The sequence below is a fragment of the Zea mays genome, unplaced genomic scaffold (assembly GCF_902167145.1).
Source record: "Zea mays cultivar B73 unplaced genomic scaffold, Zm-B73-REFERENCE-NAM-5.0 scaffold_675, whole genome shotgun sequence".
Taxonomy (NCBI): domain Eukaryota; kingdom Viridiplantae; phylum Streptophyta; class Magnoliopsida; order Poales; family Poaceae; genus Zea; species Zea mays.
The window spans coordinates 4412-30000 of record NW_023367339.1 but is presented as its reverse complement, the minus strand read 5'-3'; the positions used below and the strand labels follow the sequence as shown (position 1 = coordinate 30000).

The window sequence follows — 25589 nt, the reverse complement described above, 5'->3', positions numbered from 1 at the left end:
TGCAATTCTTCCATGTTTCCGCAGTAGCATATTGTTCCATGGAGCTAGGGTCCAAAATAGGAATCAACAAGTGTTTCCACGACTCTACCGCCCGGCCAATCCTGTTCCACTGAATCCCCTCCCTTTTTCATGGCCACATATCTTTACGGCTAAGGAGTGGGAAATCTTTCTCCTGTTACACAAATGAAATGTTTCATTTCATCCGGGAAAAGCCACCTCTTTCTCCACAAACAATGTCTTTGTCATTTGATCCAGGAGCCTTCCGTTAGATAGGAACAGCTTTGCTAAATACTGAGAACTCTCGGATAGAGTATTAGAATGAAAAGACCATTAATTATATAAGGAAGAGCCCAGGGTTCTAGCCCATTCCCATTCCTAAATCAATAATTCGTAGTGCTTTTGCCTTTCTTGCGTACTCCTGGTGAACCAGTTGCTAGCCATATGTTTAGGAGGCTTTTTTCTCCAGGTACTGGTACTAAGCCGCTTTGCCATCTCTTCATCTTCATCTGCAAAGAATTCTCGACGTGAAAACACAGAGACAAAGGCCTGATCTTTGAATAGGAAAAAGAATGGATCCGAAGGTCCCAAATCAATTGGCTTATTCGAAAAAAGCCTTCTTCTTTGAAAGATATATCTCGTGTCTGGTACTGCATTGTTCCACTCTGCAAGAAGTCCGAATCAGTCTCTTGCACCTCCCCCTTTTTATGATAAATATACCAGAAATAATTCGAATAAATAGCAGTCTCTGACAACTCATCCTCTTTAATCTGCTTGGACCCGCTCCAATACCCATAGGAAAATCCCCAGTCATATTCAGCGTACCTGTCCCTGCAATCAAATAGATTGTCCCAAGGGCCCCATATTCTAGGAGCCCAAGTTATGCTATTGAAAATTCGTTCCTCTAGCAGTTCCGGTTTGACCATTCCGTTCCCTTTTTCAAACTCCACTTCTTTTCATATAGCATCCCTAATCAAAGAGAGAACAATATCCATTTCAAAACATTTCTAACGGATTCCTTGGTTCGGACCGACGAAGTAATGGCACTCGATTATTATCAACCCGACTGCAATCTTTTTCTGTCGGTAAGGATTGCACCAGAGCACCTTCTACTTCTAATAGGCCATGAACTATAGATAGAGAAGAATCATTCTGAGCGAGTCCATAAGAAGCGACCCACTTTTTCATCGGTTCCGGGGGAAGACCAAAGATCTTGCGCGACCGGTCCGCCAGAAAAACTCAAAAGAGAAAGAAGTCTCGTTAATCTCTTCATGCTCGTTCCAAGTTCGAAGTACCGTTTGGCCAAAGAAAAAGCCGCTTCCTGACACGATTGCCTCTTTATATAGATAGATATAGGATCTATGGGGTTATTACTTAGAAGTCTATTTTGTACAAGATCCCCTCCTATCTGATAGAAAAGGGTCCCATGATCCCGAGCCGGTCTTATCTTGGCTCGCAAACCCCAAGTTTGTCTATGAAGAGCTAATCTAATTGTATTAGTTTCTATAATGGATTTCTTATGTGGAATACTAATGGATAGGGCCTCGTTGCTAAGTGCTACAAGATCTAGTGCACTGGAACTCGTGGTTATGGACCCGAATCCTTTAGTATGGAACATTGTCTTTTCCAAGTAAAAACCCCTAGTATATGAAAGAATGAAAAGGTGCTTTCGTTCTTGTGGAATAAGAAGCCCTCGTACCTTAATGAAAGGAAAATAGGAATTTTTCGTTAGGTATTTGACCAAATAGGATTGTCCAGTTCCTATAGAACCTATCACTAAAATACCCGATAGGGCTAAGCGGAACGAAAAGGGTTTTCCATGAGATGGTAAATGAAAACGATTAGCCCCACACGAGGTTTGGGAATAAGTGATTGTCTGATAATGAGCAAGGAATATACGTCTTTCTGCTAAAGAGAATCTATTAAACTCATAATTCATTAGATCCTTGTTAGCAATGTCAACTAGGTATCATAAGTAAATGGATCTCGGTTGTTCAATCCTTTGATAACCAAGGTCATTCTTTGCTAAAGAGAAATGATCACTATGGGTCAGACTCAATAGAATTGGATCCATTCCAAATAGCGAGAATTAGGATTCTTGATCCCTCTCAGTCTCTCTTTCAATTCGAGGATCCGGAGAGGTGTTTTCATAGTCATCTCCGAATATTTGCCATCTCCGAATATTTTCGATTTCATTTTTCTATGATATGTCTTTCTATATGAAAATTGGTTATTTACGATGTACGATGATCCCTGTTAAGCATCCATGGCTGAATGGTTAAAGCGCCCAACTCATAATTGGTAAATTTGCGGGTTCAATTCCTGCTGGATGCACGCGAACGGGAACGGTCTATTGGAATTGGCTCTCTATCCATGGAATCTCATCCATCATCCATACATAACGAATTGGTATGGTATATTCATACCATAACATAAGAACAATAAGAACTCGAATTCTTATCGATACTGGAACTCAGAGCATAGGGGGGAAAGTCGATTTATGGATGGAATCAAATACGCAGTATTTACAGAAAAGAGTCTTCGTTTATTGGGAAAGAATCAATATACTTTTAATGTCGAATCGGGATTCACTAAGACAGAAATAAAGCATTGGGTCGAACTCTTCTTTGGTGTTAAGGTAGTAGCTGTGAATAGCCATCGACTACCCGGAAAGGGTAGAAGAATGGGACCTATTCTGGGACATACAATGCATTACAGACGTATGATCATTACCCTTCAACCGGGTTATTCTATTCCACTTCTAGATAGAGAAACGAACTAAAGGAGAATACTTAATAATACGGCGAAACATTTATACAAAACACCTATCCCGAGCACACGCAAGGGAACCGTAGACAGGCAAGTGAAATCCAATCCACGAAATAAATTGATCCATGGACGGCACCGTTGTGGTAAAGGTCGTAATGCCAGAGGAATCATTACCGCAAGGCATAGAGGGGGAGGTCATAAGCGCCTATACCGTAAAATCGATTTTCGACGGAATCAAAAAGACATATCTGGTAGAATCATAACCATAGAATACGACCCTAATCGAAATGCATACATTTGTCTCATACACTATGGGGATGGTGAGAAGAGATATATTTTACATCCCAGAGGGGCTATAATTGGAGATACTATTGTTTCTGGTACAAAAGTTCCTATATCAATGGGAAATGCCCTACCTTTGAGTGCGGTTTGAACTATTGATTTACGTAATTGGAAGTAACCAATTAGGTTTACGACGAAACCTAGAAATCGATCACTGATCCAATTTGACTACCTCTACGGGATAGACCTCAACAGAAAACTGTTGAGTAACGGCAGCAAGTGATTGAGTTCAGTAGTTCCTCATAGAAAATTATTGACTCTAGAGATATGGTAATATGGAGAAGACAAAATTGTTTGAAGCACGCACAGAACCGGAAGCGCCCCTTGTTTCAAAGAGAGGAGGACGGGTTATTCACATTTAATTTGATGGTCAGAGGCGAATTGAAAGTTAAGCAGTGGTAATTAAGACCCCCGGGTGAAAATAGGGATGTCTCCTACGTTACCCATAATATGTGGAAGTATCGACGTAATTTCATAGAGTCATTCGATCTGAATGCTACATGAAGAACATAAGCCAGATGACGGAACGCGGAGACCTAGGATGTAGAAGATCATAACATGAGCGATTCGGCGGATTTGGATTCCTTTTCTATATATCCACTCATGTGGTACTTCATCATACGATTCATATAAGATCCATCTGTCTAGAGATCGTCATATACATCTAGAAAGCCGTATGCTTTGGAAGAAGCTTGTACAGTTTGGGAAGGGGTTTTTTGAGAAAAAAGAAGAATCTACTTCAACCGATATGCCCTTAGGCACGGCCATACATAACATAGAAATCACACGTGGAAGGGGTGGGCAATTAGCTAGAGCAGCAGGTGCTGTAGCGAAACTGATTGCAAAAGAGGGTAAATTGGCCACTTTAAGATTACCATCTGGGGAGGTCCGTTTGGTATCCCAAAACTGCTTAGCAACAGTCGGACAAGTGGGTAATGTTGGGGTGAACCAAAAAAGTTTGGGTAGAGCCGGATCTAAGTGTTGGCTAGGTAAACGCCCCGTAGTAAGAGGGGTAGTTATGAACCCTGTGGACCACCCCCATGGGGGTGGTGAAGGGAAAGCCCCCATTGGTAGAAAAAAACCCACAACCCCTTGGGGTTATCCTGCGCTTGGAAGAAGAACTAGGAAAAGGAAAAAATATAGTGATAGTTTTATTCTTCGTCGCCGTAAGTAAATACGTAACTAGGAATATGGAAAATTGCATTTTTGGAATTTGCAATAATGCGATGGGCGAACGACGGGAATTGAACCCGCGCATGGTGGATTCACAATCCACTGCCTTGATCCACTTGGCTACATCCGCCCCTTATCCAGCTAAAGGATTTTCTCTTTTTTCCATTCATTATTATTCTATTTATTCTGACCTCCATACCTCGATCGAGATAGTGGACATAGGATGCCACTCTTTAAAATGAAAAAAAGGAGTAATCAGCTGTGACACGAAAAAAAAACGAATCCTTTTGTAGCTCGTCATTTATTGGCAAAAATCGAAAAGGTCAATATGAAGGAGGAGAAAGAAATAATAGTAACGTGGTCCCGGGCATCTAGCATTCTACCCGCAATGGTTGGCCATACAATCGCGATTCATAATGGAAAAGAACATATACCTATTTACATAACAAATCCTATGGTAGGTCGCAAATTGGGGGAATTCGTGCCTACTCGGCATTTCACGAGTTATGAAAGTACAAGAAAGGATACTAAATCTCGTCGTTAATTGAATTCAGAATAGAAAGATTCAGAATAAACAAAGAAATACCCAATATCCTGTTGGAACAAGATATTGGGTATTTCCGGCTTTCCTTCCTTCAAAAATTCCTATATGTTTAGGAGAAAAACCTTATCCATTAAGGTAAGGAACTTCAAGAGCAGCTAGGTCTAGAGGGAAGTTGTGAGCATTACGTTCGTGCATTACCTCCATACCAAGATTAGCACGGTTGATGATATCAGCCCAAGTATTAATAACGCGACCTTGGCTATCAACTACAGATTGGTTGAAATTGAAACCATTTAGGTTGAATGCCATAGTACTAATACCTAAAGCAGTGAACCAGATCCCTACTACAGGCCAAGCAGCCAAGAAGAAGTGTAAAGAACGAGAATTGTTGAAACTAGCATATTGGAAGATTAATCGACCAAAATAACCGTGAGCAGCCACAATATTATAAGTCTCTTCTTCCTGACCAAATTTGTAACCCTCATTAGCAGACTCATTTTCAGTGGTTTCCCTGATCAAACTAGAGGTTACCAAGGAACCATGCATAGCACTGAATAGGGAACCGCCGAATACACCAGCTACACCTAACATGTGAAATGGATGCATAAGGATGTTGTGCTCTGCCTGGAATACAATCATAAAGTTGAAAGTACCAGATATTCCTAAAGGCATACCATCAGAGAAACTTCCTTGACCAATAGGGTAAATCAAGAAAACAGCAGTAGCAGCTGCAACAGGAGCTGAATATGCAACAGCAATCCAAGGGCGCATACCCAGACGGAAACTAAGTTCCCACTCACGACCCATATAACAAGCTACACCAAGTAAGAAGTGTAGAACAATTAGCTCATAAGGACCGCCATTGTATAACCATTCATCAACAGATGCAGCTTCCCAAATTGGGTAAAAATGCAATCCGATCGCCGCAGAAGTAGGAATAATAGCACCAGAGATAATATTGTTTCCATAAAGTAAAGAACCAGAAACAGGCTCACGAATACCATCAATATCTACTGGAGGAGCAGCGATGAAGGCGATAATAAATACGGAAGTTGCGGTCAATAAGGTAGGGATCATCAAAACACCGAACCATCCAATGTAAAGACGGTTTTCGGTGCTAGTTATCCAGTTGCAGAAGCGACCCCACAGGCTTGTACTTTCGCGTCTCTCTAAAATTGCAGTCATGGTAAGATCTTGGTTTATTCAAATTGCAAGGACTCCCAAGCACACGTATTAACTAGAAAGAAAATAGATAATAGAAGGCTTGTTATTTAACAGTATAACATAGTCTATATACCAATGTCAACCAAGCCAGCCCCAACGATTGGATTTTCGTATAACTTCATTTACCAAATCCAAAAATTTGGGAAATTAAGTTAGTAAAAATGAAAAACTCAGATTGCTCTTTTCTATTTTCCATATGGGTTGCCCGGGACTCGAACCCGGAACTAGTCGGATGGAGTAGATAATTCTTCCTTGTTACAATAGAAAAAACCCCTCCCCAAATCGTGCTTGCATTTTTCATTGCACACGACTTTCCCTATGTGGAAATAGCCAATTTCTATTCCGAAGAGGAAGTCCACTAATTTTGAGAATTTTTAATTAGTTAAAGTGATTCACCTACTATGGAACATTTCAGAATGGAAAATGTGCAAGTTTTATCTTGATATCGATCTTTTCTAGTTTATTAATTTTGTCTAATGATTAATTAAGAGTAAGAGGATTCACCAGGTCATTGATACGGATAATATCCAAATACCAAATACGCTCACTGTGTGATCCATGGAAAGAAAAGTGAATTGTTTTGGTGAACATCAAAGAAAAAACTTGCTCTTCTTCCGTAAAAAATTCTTCTAAAAATACCGAACCCAATCGTTGCATAAAAGTTCGTACCGTACTTTTATGTTTACGAGCTAAAGTTCTAGCACATGAAAGTCGAAGTATATATTTTAGTCGATACAAAGTCTGTTTTTTCGAAGATCCACTATGATAATGAAAAATATTTCTACATATCCGACCAAAACGATCAAGAATATCCCAATCTGATAAATCAGTCCAAACGGGTTTACTAATAGGATGCCCCGATCCAGTACAAAATTGAGCTTTTGATAAGGATCCGACAAGGGGAGTTGCAAGGACTGTGGTATCGAATTTTTTCATTCGAGTATCTATTAGAAAAGAATTCTCCAGCATTTGATTCCTTACTAACAAAGTATTTATTGGTACACTTGAAAGGTACCCCAGAAAATCGAAGCAAGAGTTTGTTAATTGGTTTAGACGAATCCTTTGTGGTTGAGTCCAAAAAGAGAAAAAATATTGCGAGAAATTGACAAGGTAAGATTTCCATTTCTTCTTCAAAAGAAGAGTGCCTTTTGATGCAAGAATTGCCTTTCCTTGATATCGAACATAATGCATAAGAGGATCCATAAAGAACCATATGGTTTTCCGAAAAAACCCCGGGTACATTACACCAAAATGTTCCATCTTCCCAGAAAAGATGATTCGTTCCAGAAAGGTTCCAGAAGATGTTAATCGTAAGCAAGAAGATTGTTTATGAAGAAACAACAAGAAAAATTCATATTCTGATACATAAGAGTTATATAGGAATCGAAATAGTCTTTTATTTTCTTTTTTCAAAAGAAAAATGGATTTCATTGAAGTAATAAAACTATTCCAATTCGAATAATAGTGGAGAAAGAATCGCAATAAATGCAAAGAGGGAACATCTTGAATCCGGTATTCAAGGAGTTGAACCAGGATTTCTAAATGGATAGGATAGGGTATTTTTATATGTGATAGATAATGTAAATGCAAAAATTTGTCTTCTAAAAAGGGAAATATTGAATGAATAGATTGTAAATTTTGAAAATTTGGTATTTCTTTTTCTTCCGGACAAGATAGTTGCCCTAGCGAGAGTGGGATTTCTACAACGATCGCAAACCCCTCAGATAGAATCTGAGAATAAAACTCAGAATAAAAATAATTACGGTGATCCAACAATCGATCTTGGTTAGGATAATTAACCGAATTAATTAAAAAATTCTGCTGATACATTCGAATAATTAAACGTTTCACAAGTAGTGAACTAAATTTCTTGTTATTACAACCAAAAATTTCCACGGGTTCGGAACCATTTAATCCATAATCATGAGCAAATGCATAAATATATTCCTGAAAGAGAAGTGGGTAGACGAAGTAGTGTTGACGAGATTTCTGTTTTTCTGAATACCCTTCGAATTTTTCCATTTGTATTTCTACTTGAAATAGAGAAAAAAAGCATTTCTCGGTTTATCAAATGATGATACATAGTGCAATATGGTCAGAACAAGGTGTTGCATAATACAAACCCAGGAAAGAAAGGGAGTCTAATCCATAGAACTTTTTCCACTCCTTTTCTATCTAATTAGTTTATGTTTGTTCTAATTATAAAACAAACAAGAACAAATCTTTTATTTTTGCAGGCCAATCGCTCTTTTGACTTTGGAATACAGTCTCTTTATCAATATACTGTTTCTTTTACACATTCAATTCATAACATCTCTTTTCAATCCATAATCAAGAATAATTAGGATTTCTAAAAAAAAAAAGTAAAGGGTCCATTCATAGGAAAACCTAACCTTTCCCCACATTAGGCACTAATCTATTTTTAACGTCTAATTAGATCGGGGAATCCTTCCAATTAACCAATTAAGAAGTTAAGCTCGTTGCTTTTTTTTTATTTTACCAGAATTAGAGCCAGGCTCTATCCATTTATTCACTAGACCCAGAAAATCAGAATTTTTTTTATTAAAAAAAAAAAAAGAAATTGATTTTATTACGACATGCTATTTTTTCCATTCATTACCTTTGAGGATCAGTCGTGGTCTTCTAGACTCTACCAAGAGTCTGGACGAATTTGTTGCTTCATCCAAATGTGTAAAAGATCATAGCCGCACTTAAAAGCCGAGTACTCTACCATTGAGTTAGCAACCCGGATAAAATAGGATCTCTTAGATACGATCAAAATCTAAAAATCGATGAAATTATACCACATTGAATTAGCAAGACATCAAAAGAAAGATTTTCTAATCCATTAAAAACACTCAAATACAAAAATGAACAGATCCGGTTAAATTTCACTAAGGCTAAGGGTAAAAAAAAAAAGCAGCCCCAATCACAATGGCAAAATTGTGATTTTTTTGGCAATTTAAAGAAGTAAAATAATCTTGTATGTGTATGAGAGTACATGCAAGAGGGGCAACCCTATCATTTGAATGAAGTGTAGACAGAAATACCTAATATGGAGTGACAATAAAGAGACCCATCTATCTACAAATTCTATTTGTTCAATAGACCTTTGTCAATGCAAATACAATGTAATTAGATATAAAAAGGAAATAAAATAGGGACTTTTGTTGGATTGGCACGACATAAATGCAGCAAAAAAAAAATAGGACTAAGAAAGAGGCAAATTGTGTCTAAATAATTAAGGGGTACTAAGGACCCTCTCCTACTTTTTTATTCATTTAGTTCTTCAATTAACTCAAAGTTCTTTCTTTATCTTTAAAGAATTCTGCCTTCCTTAAAATATCATAAACTGTTCTTGTAGGTTGAGCACCCTTTTCAAGGAAATAGAGAATAGCTGGAACATTTAAACAAGTTTGATTCTTTATCGGATCATAAAAACCTACTTTTCGAAGATCTCTTCCTTCTCTTCGAGATCGAACATCAATTGCAACGATTCGATAGATAGCTTATTGGGATAGATGTAGATAAACAACCCCCCCCTAGAAACGTATAGGAGGTTTTCTCCTCATACGGCTCGAGAAAATGATTCGAATTTCTGTCTATAATGCAATCTGTCTATAATGCAAATAGATAGAAATTCGATTATGACTTGCATTAATTTCCTTAAAGAAAAGAAAAAACAAATTTCATTTATACTCATGACTCAAGTTGGCTAATTTTTACTGACAAACTTCAAAAGAAAAACCCTTCGAAATTTTTTGAGTCGTCTCTAAACTCTTTTCTTTATCTCATCTCGAACAAATTGACTTTTATTCCTTATTCAGATCTAATTCTATTGTTGAGACGGTTGAAAATCGTGTTTACTTGTTCCGGAATCCTTTATCTTTGATTTGTGAAATCCTTGGGTTTAGACATTACTTCGGGAACTCCTATTCTTTTTTCTTTCAAAAGAGTAGCAACATACCCTTTCTTTTTTCTTATTTCCTTCGATAAAGCATTTCACTCTTCTATAGAAATCAAATATGAACAATTGATTCAGATAGACTTTTCATCAAAAAAGTTTTTCCAATCTTCCAAAATTAGACTTTTTCTTATTTTAACCTTTTGATTTCTATATTAAGGATAGACTGACAAAGTTGGCCTAATTTATTAGTTTTCACTAACCCTAGATTCTTTCCCTTGATCAAAAAGAAATTCTGTCCTCTCGAGCTCCATCGTGTACTATTTACTTTACTTACAAACAACCCAGCGAAAATTCGGTTCGGGACGAATAGAACAGACTATGTCGAGCCAAGAGCATTTTCATTACTATGGAAAATGATGGATAGGCAAATCCACAATCGATCATGTCCTTCAAGTCGCACGTTGCTTTCTACCACATCGTTTTAAACGAAGTTTTACCATAACATTCCTCTAATTTCATTGCAAAATGGTATCGAGAATTGATCCAATATGGATGGAATCATGAATAGTCATTGCTTTTGTATACTAATTCAAACCTGCTATCTATGGAGAAAATTGGATAAAAGAAATAAGTATTTATCGGGGAACACTCTGCAAAGATACAATTTATTTAAACCCATATTCTATCATATGAATGAAACATAGTTCGAAAAAGAGGAATAAAATAGTTTACTTAAGACTTATTTATTATTATTATTGAATTTCCATTTTCAACAGAGAACTCAAGATGATTAATCCTGAAATGAGAAGGATCCACTCTTTCCCAACAAATAAACTATCAACCTCAAAAAAAGTGGAATTAATTTAATGAATTAATCTATTTTTCTGTAACAAAAACAATTAACTATATAAACAAATAAGCTATGCCAATGAAAAGATTGGTCGTTTTTGAGTAGTTCTAAAATTCTCATACTTCTTCGACTCGAATAACAAAAGAAAGAACTCAAAATAAAAAATAAGAAAAGTACGATTTTTTCGAATCCATTCTATCCAACGAACAGTTCTTACCTTAACCTTACCGAAATGGATCATTCTGGATATTTAAAGAATCACAGATCGAGATCGTTTTCGCTTAACCAAAGAAAAGAAGGACGCTTCTTTTTTACTAATAATACAAGAAAACAAATAATACAACAAAAATCTATCTCTATCATAAAGGGATAGGTCTCATTTTCTATACAGTGTTTTACCTCATTAATTTTTTTTTTTTTACTTACTTTAGTTCTTTAGTTTTGGGAAAATAAATAGGGGGTACTTCTTTTCTTTCATATTGGGTGTCAAATGGATCCTGTAAGAATTCCCACTTCATAGATACGGGGTATAAAGTTTATCCAAAAAGTTCCAATTTCAAAACACATATTCAAAACACATATGAGTAATGAGTAGTAGGGGCATATCCTGAATGTGCCTGATAGACAAAAATTTTTCATGAAAATAAAGATATTAAATTTGACTGGACTTGACACTTTATTTTTTGTTTTCTGAGAAAGAAAAAAATGCTTAGAAATGCATCTAATCTACGAGTTCATAAGAGATAATTATTCTCTTTAATAAACTTTTGTGTCGTGCAGGGCACAATACGATTCTATCTTTCGCTTCATCAGAAAAAATCTGGGACGAAAGGATTCGAACCTCCGAGTAACGGGACCAAAACCCGCTGCCTTACCACTTGGCCACGCCCCATGTCATTTCGTTTTATGAAACACTAATAAACACTATTATTTTTATATATTATTCGTCAATCCCACTTCAATTACCTAAAAAATGAGGGATATTTTCTTGCTAGGATTCTAGACATGCAGATAATATAGAATCCAAAAAATGCATTGATCATTACATGGAATTCTATTAAGATATTATATGAAAGTCGAATTTCTTCCATTCTCATTTGAGAATGCGAATACAAGGAGGTATTTTGTGTTTGGGAAAGTCCGAAGAAAAAAGGATTTGGAATCTACCTTTTCTTTTGCTTTTTCCCTTATAAAAATAACTCAATCAAAATCCAATTATCTACTCTACAAGAATGAAATGCTTGTTATGCCTAATATACTTAGTTTAACCTGTATCTGTTTTAATTCTGTTCTTTGTCCGACTAGCTTTTTCTTCGCCAAATTACCCGAAGCTTATGCCATTTTCAACCCAATCGTGGATGTTATGCCTGTCATACCTGTACTCTTTTTTCTATTAGCGTTTGTTTGGCAAGCTGCTGTAAGTTTTCGATGAAATCTTTACTATTCTGCCTGCCAAATTGAATGATGTATTCATTCCAAAAAAAAAAAATGGATAAGAGCCGAGAAGTCTTATATTATGAACCTTCGATTCTAAAATGAAAATTCTTCTACATTGAATGTATAGCTGCAGCAATAAATTTTGATCAGCCTTTCTACCCCCTGCGCCTACGTTGAACAGGTACCTTTAGGTACCCACACAATACCTAAACTAATTTTTGATATTGATAAGAGTGCTTATTATAAAGCAATTCTTGCAATTTTTTTAAGAATTGATTTTTGCATTTTTAGGTGTCAAAATAAAGAAAACCCATCCTAGTGGATCCGTGTGGTAAGGAAAAATGGGTAATCTATTCCTTAACAAAAAAAATTTTGGAGATTATGTAATGCTTACTCTCAAACTTTTTGTTTATACAGTAGTGATATTCTTTGTTTCCCTCTTTATCTTTGGATTCTTATCTAATGACCCAGGACGTAATCCTGGGCGTGAGGAGTAAAAATCAAAAATTTTTTGGAATTTTTTCTTATAAATTTAAATTGGATTTATTTCGTACATTTATTTATGAGAAAATCCGGGGGTCAGAATTCCTTACAATTCGAAAGTCCCAAATGATCCGAGGGGGCGGAAAGAGAGGGATTCGAACCCTCGGTACAAAAAAATTGTACAACGGATTAGCAATCCGCCGCTTTAGTCCACTCAGCCATCTCTCCCCGTTCCAAATCGAAAGGTTTTCATGATATGGCAGAGGCAAGAAATAACGATTGTCAAAAATCCTTCCTTTTTCTTTCATTTCAAAAGTGCATAAAAATTATATTGCCAATTCCATTTTAATTATATTCTTTTTTCTTAATGTTAATAAAAAAAAGAAGAAAATTCTGGTTTTTTCTTTCCAAAATTCGATATAGGCTGAAAGACAATCAGATCTTTTTTCTCTTCAGCGGGCAGTTCCATATAGAATTTGTTAGAATAAAACAAGCGGGTTAAAAAAAAAACTCTTTTTTTTTATTTATCCACAAAGCAAAAAAGGTTCTTATCAAACCCACAATAAAATGGGAAAGAAAGATAAAGTAAGTAGACCTGACCCCTTGAATAATGCCTCTATCTGCTATTCTGATATATAAATTCGATGTGGATGAAATTGGTGTATAAGCGCATTTTTGTATTTCCTTAGACTTAGATCGCGCAAGGCAAGAATTTTTCGCTATTTACGATTTCATATTCTTGTTACTAGACGTTCTATAGGAATAAGAAGAAATCGCAACTCTTTTCCGTTACACATAATAAATAAAGGGTTTCAAAAGTCAATTTTTCTTTTCAATATCTTTCTTTTTTTTTTCAGAATTCCATTTTTGTTCTTCCACCCATGCAATAGAGAGCGAATGAGAAAAGAGGGGTTTTCCCTTAAAAAATGGGCTTTGAAATAGAAATCATGGAATAATGCTGAATTCAAATGTTTATTTCTTTATTTCTTTTCTATAGTATAAGAAAAATGAATTAAATGAAATTTGTGGATTTAGCACGACCTGGGTTGTGACCCCATAGATAAAAATGCAAAATTTCTATCTTCGAGACGACTGAAAAAGGGCATTGAACGAGAAAGAAATCGTCCACAGATAATCAAACTATCGTATGCCCTGGAAGTAATATGAGGTGCTCGAAAATGGTTGAAGTAATTGAATAGGAGGATCACTATGACTATAGCCGTTGGTAGAGTTACTAAAGAAGAAAACGATCTATTTGATATTATGGACGACTGGTTACGAAGGGACCGTTTCGTTTTTGTAGGATGGTCCGGCTTATTGCTCTTTCCTTGTGCTTATTTCGCTTTAGGGGGTTGGTTTACAGGGACTACTTTTGTAACTTCTTGGTATACCCATGGATTGGCTAGTTCCTATTTGGAAGGTTGCAATTTCTTAACCGCGGCGGTTTCCACACCTGCCAATAGTTTAGCACACTCTTTGTTGCTACTATGGGGACCGGAAGCACAGGGAGATTTTACTCGTTGGTGTCAATTAGGTGGTCTTTGGACTTTTGTCGCTCTCCATGGAGCTTTTGCACTAATAGGTTTCATGCTACGTCAATTTGAACTTGCTCGGTCTGTTCAATTGCGGCCTTATAATGCAATTTCATTCTCTGGTCCAATCGCTGTTTTTGTTTCCGTATTCCTTATTTATCCACTGGGACAATCTGGTTGGTTCTTTGCGCCGAGTTTTGGCGTAGCAGCTATATTTCGGTTCATCCTTTTCTTCCAAGGATTTCATAATTGGACGTTGAACCCATTTCATATGATGGGAGTTGCCGGAGTATTAGGCGCAGCTCTGCTATGCGCTATCCACGGGGCTACCGTAGAAAACACTCTATTCGAAGATGGCGATGGTGCAAATACCTTCCGTGCTTTTAACCCAACTCAAGCTGAAGAAACTTATTCAATGGTCACTGCTAACCGCTTTTGGTCCCAAATCTTTGGTGTTGCTTTTTCCAATAAACGTTGGTTACATTTCTTTATGCTATTTGTACCCGTCACCGGTTTATGGATGAGTGCTATTGGCGTAGTTGGTCTGGCTCTGAACCTACGTGCCTATGACTTCGTTTCCCAGGAAATCCGTGCAGCGGAAGATCCTGAATTTGAGACTTTCTACACCAAAAATATTCTTTTAAACGAGGGTATTCGTGCGTGGATGGCAGCTCAGGATCAGCCTCATGAAAATCTTATATTCCCTGAGGAGGTTCTACCACGTGGAAACGCTCTTTAATGGAACTTTCGTTTTAGCTGGTCGTGACCAAGAAACCACCGGCTTTGCTTGGTGGGCTGGGAATGCCAGACTTATCAATTTGTCCGGTAAACTACTTGGAGCTCATGTAGCCCATGCCGGATTAATCGTATTCTGGGCCGGAGCAATGAACCTATTTGAAGTGGCCCATTTCGTACCAGAAAAGCCCATGTATGAACAAGGGTTGATTTTACTTCCGCACTTAGCTACTCTAGGTTGGGGAGTAGGGCCGGGGGGAGAAGTTCTAGATACTTTTCCTTACTTTGTATCCGGAGTACTTCACTTAATTTCCTCCGCAGTCTTAGGCTTCGGTGGCATTTATCACGCGCTTCTGGGACCCGAGACTCTTGAAGAATCTTTTCCATTCTTTGGTTATGTATGGAAAGATAGAAATAAAATGACTACAATTTGGGTATTCACTTAATTTTGTTAGGTCTAGGTGCTTTTCTTCTAGTACTCAAGGCTCTTTATTTTGGCGGCGTATATGATACCTGGGCCCCCGGGGGGGGGGATGTAAGAAAAATTACCAATTTGACCCTTAGCCCCGGTGTTATATTTGGTTATTTACTAAAATCCCCTTTTGGGGGAGAAGGATGGATTGTTAGTGTGGATGATTTAGAAGATATAATTGGGGGACATGTATGGTTGGGTTCCATTTGTGTACTTGGCGGAATTTGGCATATCTTAACCAAACCCTTTGCATGGGCTCGCCGTGCATTTGTATGGTCTGGCGAAGCTTACTTGTCTTATAGTTTAGGTGCTTTATCTGTTTTTGGTTTTATCGCTTGTTGTTTTGTCTGGTTCAATAATACGGCTTATCCAAGTGAGTTTTACGGGCCCACTGGACCAGAAGCTTCTCAAGCTCAAGCATTTACTTTTCTAGTTAGAGACCAGCGTCTTGGAGCTAATGTAGGGTCTGCCCAAGGACCGACGGGTTTAGGTAAATATCTAATGCGTTCCCCAACGGGAGAGGTTATTTTTGGAGGGGAAACTATGCGTTTTTGGGACCTTCGTGCTCCGTGGTTAGAACCTCTAAGGGGCCCCAACGGTTTGGACTTGAGTAGGTTGAAAAAAGACATCCAACCTTGGCAAGAACGACGTTCAGCAGAATATATGACCCATGCTCCTTTAGGCTCTTTAAATTCCGTGGGTGGCGTAGCTACCGAGATCAATGCTGTTAATTATGTCTCCCCTAGAAGTTGGTTAGCGACCTCCCATTTTGTTCTAGGATTCTTCTTTTTTGTGGGCCATTTGTGGCATGCAGGAAGAGCCCGAGCTGCTGCAGCAGGCTTTGAAAAGGGAATTGATCGCGATTTGGAACCTGTTCTTTACATGACCCCTCTTAACTAAGATTTTTTATTTATACCTGTTCTAGTTTTTTTCTGTTCTGGCTCGGTTATTCCATCTAGCCGAGCCATTCATGCTTTTTTATGAAAGAATGATATAAGGGGGGCTGCACAAAGAAAAACATAGATAGAAAGAAGCAAATGTATTCAATATACAAAAGGAGAGAGAGGGATTCGAACCCTCGATAGTTTCCTAGAACTATACCGGTTTTCAAGACCGGAGCTATCAACCACTCAGCCATCTCTCCACAGCCCAATCCCTATTTTATTCCTACAAATAGAACATAGCTATATGAAATGATCTACTAACTCATCTCAGATGCAAGTCCACTTTCAATATATCTCTGTATAAAGCGGTAAGGAAAAAGTTTTAATAAAAAGAAGAATCAATGGATTCATGATTAAACCCCTCCTACTTCTTGTATTTTCATACAATTTTGATTAAGTGAGGGATCAAATAGAAATATGTAGTCAACTTTATTTGAAGGTAGTTTGGAGGATTATAAATATGAATATTGCTTTCCAATTAGCTGTTTTTGCATTAATTGCGACTTCCTCAGTTTTAGTAATTAGTGTACCCCTTGTATTTGCTTCTCCTGATGGTTGGTCAAATAATAAAAACGTTGTATTTTCCGGTACATCATTATGGATTGGATTAGTCTTTCTGGTAGCTATTCTGAATTCTCTTATTTCTTGAATTTGTTTAGTATTTAGTAACCCGATACAAAATAAATAAAAAGAAAGGCCCTTTTTCGAAAAAATTAGGATTTTTATACACATTAAAATGCTATTTTCGTTCCGAATTATTACCTCTTCTCTTTCATTATTATGAAATTCTATTGCCATTAGAATATTGATTGATAGACAGTTAATAAAAAGAAAACTCTAATAGAAAATGAAACGGTCGACCCAGACATAGACGGTCGACCCAGACATAGACGGTCGACCCAGGTGGATATACCCTATAAAATATAGGACGTAGCAAGCGTAGTTCAATGTAGCGAGCGTAGTTCAGTGGTAAAACATCTCCTTGCCAAGGAGAAGATACGGGTTCGATTCCCGTCGCTCGCCAGCTTAATTTAGTAAGGTGCTATGATAAAAAATTCAGTCTAGTTGACTACTTAACTACTTAATATTATAGTTTATATTTAATATTATAGTTTATATTATAGTAAATTATATATATTTATTTTTAATATAGTAAATTATTATAGTAAATGACTACTTAACTACTTCTATTAAATTACTATTTAATATTAAATGAATATTAAATTAAGTAGTTGTTAGTCTAGTACTGTACCCCTTCCTATCTTATCCTTCCTTTGCACCCGACTCAAAAAAAAAAGAGTGCTTCGAGGGTGCAAATCCAACTTTCTAAGAAAGTTCCCTAAACCGGGGATTCGCCGAGACAAACAAGAGACAAACGGTTTTGAAAGGGGGATAGGCTATGCTTTTCTTTCATTTTTTTTTTTTTTTTTCTGCCTGCTAAATAAAAAAAAAGGGTTGGATATAGCCCTCTATCATATATATACAAATAGAATAGTCCATTTATACGGACTGCTAAGTGCGGAGACGGGAATCGAACCCGTGACCTCAAGGTTATGAGCCTCGTGAGCTACCAAACTGCTCTACTCCGCTCTGTAGGGCCGAAAACTGGTGGACGAAAGAAAAAGGTGGAATACAAGTCTCTACCATGTCTAGACAAACAAATGGAATAGTCTTTTTATACAGAATGGAGCGGGTAGCGGGAATCGAACCCGCATCGTTAGCTTGGAAGGCTAGGGGTTATAGTCGACGTTGGTTGATTATTTTTGACGTCTCTAATTCAAATCCGAACATGAAATTTTGATTTCATTCGGCTCCTTTATGGATATTCTCACCACTTAACATCTATGTCAGCTTTTCTGTCTGAATGGAACCAAAGCTCTCCGCTTTCTAGATGATCCCTATAGAATAGGAGATAGAAATTCTCCTAAATATCTATCTAATCTACTTACTTCGTTCCCTAATTTCATTCAAGAGATCCTGAGGAAAAGAGTTGGGTTTCCACCGAGCTGAAACAATATAATATACTGATGGTTCTAGTAAACCAAAACCATCGTTTTTTAGCTATTGGGCTTCCATTTCCTACAAAACAAAAGAAGATTTAGTTACGATTGGAAATAACCTTTTTTGTATCTTCATCCATAGATCCTTTACTCATATTTATTCAATCGGAATACTTATCGGAATACTTAATCCAATGCAAAATTATGCTTCGCGACTACGTACTCATAATCGAATTTGTATTTTAGATGCAAATTCAATTAGTCTTTGGATACTAATCGGGAGAATGTATATTCTTCCTCAATATGCTATTGAGAGGAAAAGGATTAAATCCTTTATAAGAACTAAAGTTTTCATCGGAATATGAATATAAAAAAACTTAAGGATGCCTTAAGTATATCATTTCAAATTCAGTTATTAATAGAACGAATCACACTTTTACCACTAAACTATACCCGCTACATGTAGATTATGATACCAATGCTACCCTTTGTCAAGGGTAGCCATTCGAGAAGGAGGCTAATTCCACCTTATCGAATCAAAGGAGAAAGTTCATGGCGGTGGGCGGTTGGTACTTCAATCGCGGACCTTTACTTTAGGATTTAGATAGCCCCTCTCTAGTCTGTAAAATACATCTCTTCTTACCATACCAATAGCGTATGAACCAAATGTATGCATTTCGATTAGGATCTATTCTACGGTTATGACTACAAGGATCATTATTTGTGAGGACGTAAATGTGCCAGACTGTTGTAAGGAATCGTTTAATTATTCCTACAATATATACTAAGAGATATAAAGGCAGTACAGTCCCCATAAATCCCTTTCTTCCTTTTCTTTTTTGTTCAGAATTGAACAAAGAAATTGCGAAAGATGTTTTCTTCCTCCACGTATCATGAAGTGCGAGCCATAGGGAAGGAGTGAGATGACTTTCCAAAATTTTTCATAGACTTCGTCTATCGCTTGAGAGAAGCAACAAAGAGTAATAACTTAAAAAGAAAAGCAGATACGAATCGCTGGTTAGTCGATCCTCTCCATTTCCTAATTTCCTCTCTTCTTTTCCGCTCAATTCTAGTTTATTAGATTCTTGTTTAAAAGAATCAAAGAAGATGAATAGAACTAAGAACACATAAAAAAGAGCATAGAGAACCATTACCAAACGTTCCTCCTAAGAATCATATTGGGTATCTATCCCCTTCCTTTTAACCCTAGGATCGAAAATCTAGAATCCTCCCTTTTCCTAGTGTTCGGAAACGGAAAACCCTGAACCTGGAGGAGTTAGGTATGTAGGATATGCTTTTTATTTTTGTTGGACAGGCAGTAGTATAATTTTGATACTCTGCAGTATAAATTCGACTCCCAACCCTTTTTTTTAGAATAAAATTGTTGATAAAACTCCAACATAGTTTGTTCCAAATCCACTATAATCCTTGTAGAATAGTCAAGTACCCCATTTCCAAGGGGTACCTGTTGAAAATCGTTTCAACAAATCCGTCCAAAACTTTTTAAGAAAATGAAAAAGTTTTGAACTCGAAAGTTTTTCCAAAAGATGCCTGCTAAAAATTGTTTCAATCTCTCACCAAAACAGATAAGAAGTATATCACTGAAAATTACTATCCAGCCATAGGGGTATATGAAGAGCGCAAATTCCTTTATACCCCACCCAATTAGAATTAGGGGAAATAAAACATAAATGGAGAAAGTTCTCATCATAAGATCAGCCAATAGAAGAAAAAAGTCCCTAATTCTGCAGAACATTCTGAGCACGTGAAAAGTGAATAGCCTAAAGATAAAAAAAAGTTTATCATTTTTTTAACAGCAGTTCTTATTGCCCCTTTGGCCTTTTTGGCCCATTGTTGTATCCGATTCAACAATTGATACATATTTGTTCTCTTCTTAACAAAAAAAATGGAACTTCCGGACTTTGGTTTGGTGAGTCGTACGAGATCGTGTTTACATACCTATGAACTTAGCCTCTTCAAGTGTATCCGATATATATAATAATTTTTGGGTGTGTCAATTCTCTGTTCATGTATTTTATTATACATGATATGTATATGTATTTATTTATATAATAATAAATACCTATACTTTGTGCAAGTGATAAGAGATAATATGAAAGATTTTCTTATTTTTCTTAATTTTCTCAAGATTTTAAACCTCGCCATAAATAAACTTCGATATCTCGATCTCGATATATAGAAAAGAAAATCTCTACATATCTCTATATATACATATATTATGTACATTAATATATACATGTAATATGTACATTATGCAGTAGACCCATAATGGTAAATGAAAGTGGCTAATTATTGAATAAAAAGCCCTTTTAACTCAGTGGTAGAGTAATGCCATGGTAAGGCATAAGTCATCGGTTCAAATCCGATAAAGGGCTTTTCGCTTAGTGGTAGAATAATGCCTTGGTAAGACAGAAGTCATCGGTTCGAATCCGATAAAGTACTTTTCTACTAAATTCATTCATTTCTTTTTTGAAAATGTCTCCCATTTTTTTTTTTTTGCAATTTTATGACTTAGTTTAGTGCGAGATGCCCACATTTTTGGTCTGAACACTAAACGAAGCACAGAGTTAAAATTACAAAAAAAAAATGAAATTGGACTCTTTTTCCTGTTATAGCAATCAATACCTGTACTGAACTAATTTAGATTCCTTTTTATTAGTCTATTCGTATTCTATACCCTTTAAACGAATTTCCTTAACCTTAAAAAGCTTAAAAAGTAGGGGATGATCCGTGAATTAACCTAACCATCAACTAAAAAAAAATCCTATGAAAGCATAACAGAAAAGTAGTAAAGACTCTTTTCTTTGATCTAGTTCGAAGAGTATATTGACAATTCCAAAAAACTGCTCATACTATCATTATAGTATAATGACGAGTGGTTGTATATGGTGCTATCGTCTAGTGATGCCCCCATCGTCTAGTGGTTCAGGACATCTCTCTTTCAAGGAGGCAGCGGGGATTCGACTTCCCCTGGGGGTAGGGAGTATTATAAAAAGAGGTTAATCATAGATTATCAAAAAGCCTAGAAAAAATTCTTCCTGGGTCGATGCCCGAGCGGTTAATGGGGACGGACTGTAAATTCGTTGACGATATGTCTACGCTGGTTCAAATCCAGCTCGGCCCAAAAATTTAGGGCTTCGTGAATATGAACTAAATCTATTTTTTTATGGAAGAAAAAAGATGTATTATCTATAGAAATAAAGGATAAAGAGAAACGGGGAAATTGATTTCTAATCTGTATCTCTCTGATTCTTTGTCTTACAAAGAAAAGACAAAGAAAAGAGCTTTTCTTATGGAAAAGCGGATTATCGTTTATTTTTAGGGATAAAAAATCGCAACATACTAGTTATGCCACTCTCACTATACCCGCATAGGATATGCGGGTATGTAGTATATGATTCGTCTATTTCTTAGAGCACGACAGACGGATCGAATCTTCTATTTAAGAATAGGCATGCCATACACCCCGCAGGGATTGTAGTTCAATTGGTCAGAGCACCGCCCTGTCAAGGCGGAAGCTGCGGGTTCGAGCCCCGTCAGTCCCGAACTAGGGTTCAATGAATGGACAAATTCATCTTTTCTTTTTTCATGGAAATTTTTGATGAAAAAAAGGGGGGGGGGGACAGGAGGCAAGATCAAATATCTATGGGGCACCCTTACTTCACTTTTATTTTTTTGCATTTCTCAGTAAAAAGAGAGCAGTGCAGTATAGAATTTTTTTTGCACTACTTCCGGTTGATAAGGAAAGGCATACATATCATACGTGGATTAGTATAATTTAGGATACTACTCCATTTTTATGATGATACCACCCTCATCTTAACTTCCTATTCGACTCTTATGAAATCGAGTACCGGTATTTTACCGGAATCCATACATAAACCGTATTCGTTTATTGTTAGAGAATGAATTTCATCTAATTAGTTACTTTTTGGGGGTTAAACCGCACCCCTTCCATTTTCTAGTTCCAACTTTGTTTGTGTATATAATTGGAAAGAATCCACCTCATTCTCACTCCATTTGCCGACTCCTTTTTTTATGGATTTGCTCTCATCTTTAGACCCCAAAAAGCGTATATGGATAGTAACCTAATAAAATAAAAACCAAGCAAACGCTCTTTTTCCTAAATTTAAATATGGGATCCTTTTTATTTAAGATCCTCTTTTCTCCATCTCATTTCTACTTCTACTGCTTATTGGGATGTCTATGTGACCCATAGAAAGTTGGTCATATAATACATACATAATTGTATGTATAACTATAAGAAAAAGGAAGTGAAATTGGATAAGATAAGAAAGATTTTGGGTTATACATATAGAAAAGCAAAAGTAGAAAAGAATGAAAAAAGAATAGAGGGGGTTTCGAATCCAATCAAAAAACCTATTTTGGTCTTAGTATGGATAAGAGATCTTCCTATGTTATATTATTCCACTATCCACCATGAATTGATTTGATAGATGCAATATTCATAATATTGAATTGATTCAGTATTATCAGAATGCAAGTCCTCCCCTTGAATTTACAGGATACCCCTTTTTCCTCTCCATGGGATTACATCCCGAGTTATTGTGAAAAAAATAAATAAATAAAGAGGTTATGGAAGTAAATATTCTCGCATTTATTGCTACAGCATTGTTCATTCTAGTTCCTACTGCCTTTTTACTTATTATTTATGTAAAAACAGCCAGTCAAAATGATTAATTGGAATTCCAATTAATCATTGAAGAAATGAAAAAGGGATTAAAGAAAATAAAAAATCCAAGTCTTAAATGAAAGGGTCTGGTTGGAATCATAAAGTGTGGTAGAAAGAACTACATATAGTTTTTTCTACCACACTTTAGATTCTTTCTATTATATTATCTTGAATCTACATAGAATCGATTAGTAGATTGAAATAGTAGTCTAATTCAACTTCTTTTTTCACTGCATCCACTTAATTTCAATCAAGTCAAAATCAAAAAAAATCGAAGATAATTCTTCATTGAAAGAATCCAAGGAGGGGGAGAAAAATAATACGAGAATAGACTAGAATAGATTATAGTAAAAGAAAAAAAGTAAAAGGAAAAAACCTACGGAATCTTTCATGCTTAAAAAAGGGGCGAGATGCTTCAATCGAGATCCTTCAAAAAAAAAAAAAAAGAACATCAAAAATTTTCTAAGAATAAGAAAATAGTATAAATGGAAAATGTGCGATATATTGTGAATAGCTTCGTGTAAGAAAGTCTAATTTTCTTATGTTCTAATTTTCTTATGTATAGAACTTTCTTTTTACTCATAATTTCTAGTAGAATAGAAGTTATGAATTACTATAATCGCCCTTTCTATTCTATTATACTGGAATAGAACGACTCTTTCTTACTTTCTTAAAAGAGTTTCTTACAAGAGTGAAACAAAACTAAAGAAAGAGAGAAAAAATAAAGTTTGGCAAAATTATTAATGCAAAACGATCAATTAAAGAAAAGAGTTGATACTACAATTCGACTACTCAATCAATTGGTAGTATCCCTAGAGTCCACTCCTCCCCCATACTACTAGCGAAAGAGAAAATGTAAAGACTACCATTAAAGCAGCCCAAGTGAGACTTACTATATCCATGTAAATTATGTCTCCTATTTCTATGAAAGAATTCTTCTACTATTGATCAATAATCATAGTGGAATCAAGGGTACAGAGTCAAAAGGCCATTCTGCCCTAAGACTATGGATGAATCCGTTAAAGGAATTTACTCCTAACAAATTCTTATATGATTTCTGGTAGAATTGGAGAGCATTAAGTAGAAATATGATACATCGCTCTTTCCCTAAAAAAGAGTAGGGGATGCTCTGAATAGAAGACGCGGGAATAGAGAGATTTTTTCTTTCGTTTGTTACCTTTTTTATAAGCAAAGGACGTAAGAATACACCATAAAATTAGGATAGATAAATATTTATTGGATACCTAACTTACCCATGTTTATTTTTATTTTTGACCTAAACCCTACTGCTGCCCCGCTTTCTATCTTTCTATGAAAGAGTAAGGAGGTCTTATCCACAATCCAAAAATTGATTTTTGATCAGCCTATTCAATCTAATTCTCGACAGAATCAGTAGCCTTTACTTTAGTGTATGTAGGTAGCATAAGATGTACGAAGTGTATGTAGTAAGATGTACGATAAAGTGTATGTAGTAAGATGTACGATAAATAAAATGTATGATAATTAGGAAGTCTTTCTATTTCTTCGCAAAGTCCCTTCTTCAATCTTAGATTGAAAAAAGAATGCCCCTTAGGGACCTTTGGCTACGAAGATTTCTGACATCTTAGTCTCGTAGTTTTAAATTCCCGAATCGAATCGATTTAAATTAATAAAAGAATAAGGAAACGCTACCTCATCCCTATTGGTAGCCGTTTGGGCCACTGCCCACAAAACAAACCCTAGTTTGAGGGTAGAACTATGGTATGGATTCTCAAAATCCAGTATCGCCAAACCTAGTTACTCTCGTGCCCCAACTTAGGGGGGTACGAATTTGTCGAGTTTGATTAGTACTATAATCCTAAGTATTTTATTGATCAGGCGGCACCCAGATTTGAACTGGGGGTAAAGGATTTGCAGTCCCCTGCCTTACCACTTGGCCATGCCGCCAAAAAATCCGATCTAAAATCGAGAAAAGAGCAAGTATTCATTCACATTTTTTTACTAATTACTAAAACCTTTTTTTCTTTTATCTTGAATCTAATTCTACTTACTTTTTTAGAATCTTTTTCAAAAAATAGATTTCTGCTTTTTTGGATCCAGTTTCGCTTATTCTCCTCGATGGATTCTATCTTAAAACACACATTGCTAACACTAGAAAACTTCCCGCTTCTTTCTATTCTATTGAGATGACAAAGAAGAAAAGAAGAAAAAGTGGATTTCCAGTCGCAGGCTGCAAAATTCAGAACAAATTAGAACCATTAACTATAATATAATAAAATTAGAATATAATAATATAATTAACTATAATATAATAAAATAAAACTATAATATAATAATATAATAAATATAATATTATTATTATTTTTTGAATTGCAGTAGTGAACGACTCTTAAATCGGTATTCCCCCCCATTATTTTGAATGGCATAATAAAATAGAATAAGAATAAATGTTTCCCTAATCTGTATATAGGGAAACTCCAGGTCCGA

At 36.2% G+C, this 25589-nt stretch overlaps 8 non-coding genes across 8 annotated transcripts; 4 read left to right on the top strand and 4 right to left on the bottom strand.

The window, feature by feature from the left end:
• Positions 1-12866: 12866 nt before the first annotated feature.
• On the bottom strand, positions 12867-12954 carry TRNAS-GCU (transfer RNA serine (anticodon GCU)). Its single transcript has one exon. It is a non-coding gene; the product is annotated as a tRNA-Ser (tRNA).
• A 3566-nt stretch (positions 12955-16520) lies between these two features.
• On the bottom strand, positions 16521-16609 carry TRNAS-UGA (transfer RNA serine (anticodon UGA)). Its single transcript has one exon. It is a non-coding gene; the product is annotated as a tRNA-Ser (tRNA).
• Positions 16610-17361: 752 nt separating this feature from the next.
• On the top strand, positions 17362-17432 carry TRNAG-GCC (transfer RNA glycine (anticodon GCC)). Its single transcript has one exon. It is a non-coding gene; the product is annotated as a tRNA-Gly (tRNA).
• A 493-nt stretch (positions 17433-17925) lies between these two features.
• Positions 17926-17999, bottom strand: TRNAM-CAU (transfer RNA methionine (anticodon CAU)). The gene has a single exon. It is a non-coding gene; the product is annotated as a tRNA-Met (tRNA).
• A 2734-nt stretch (positions 18000-20733) lies between these two features.
• On the top strand, positions 20734-20805 carry TRNAT-GGU (transfer RNA threonine (anticodon GGU)). Its single transcript has one exon. It is a non-coding gene; the product is annotated as a tRNA-Thr (tRNA).
• A 665-nt stretch (positions 20806-21470) lies between these two features.
• On the top strand, positions 21471-21554 carry TRNAY-GUA (transfer RNA tyrosine (anticodon GUA)). The gene has a single exon. It is a non-coding gene; the product is annotated as a tRNA-Tyr (tRNA).
• Positions 21555-21901: 347 nt separating this feature from the next.
• On the top strand, positions 21902-21975 carry TRNAD-GUC (transfer RNA aspartic acid (anticodon GUC)). The gene has a single exon. It is a non-coding gene; the product is annotated as a tRNA-Asp (tRNA).
• A 3003-nt stretch (positions 21976-24978) lies between these two features.
• TRNAC-GCA (transfer RNA cysteine (anticodon GCA)) lies at positions 24979-25049 on the bottom strand. Its single transcript has one exon. It is a non-coding gene; the product is annotated as a tRNA-Cys (tRNA).
• Positions 25050-25589: the final 540 nt, after the last annotated feature.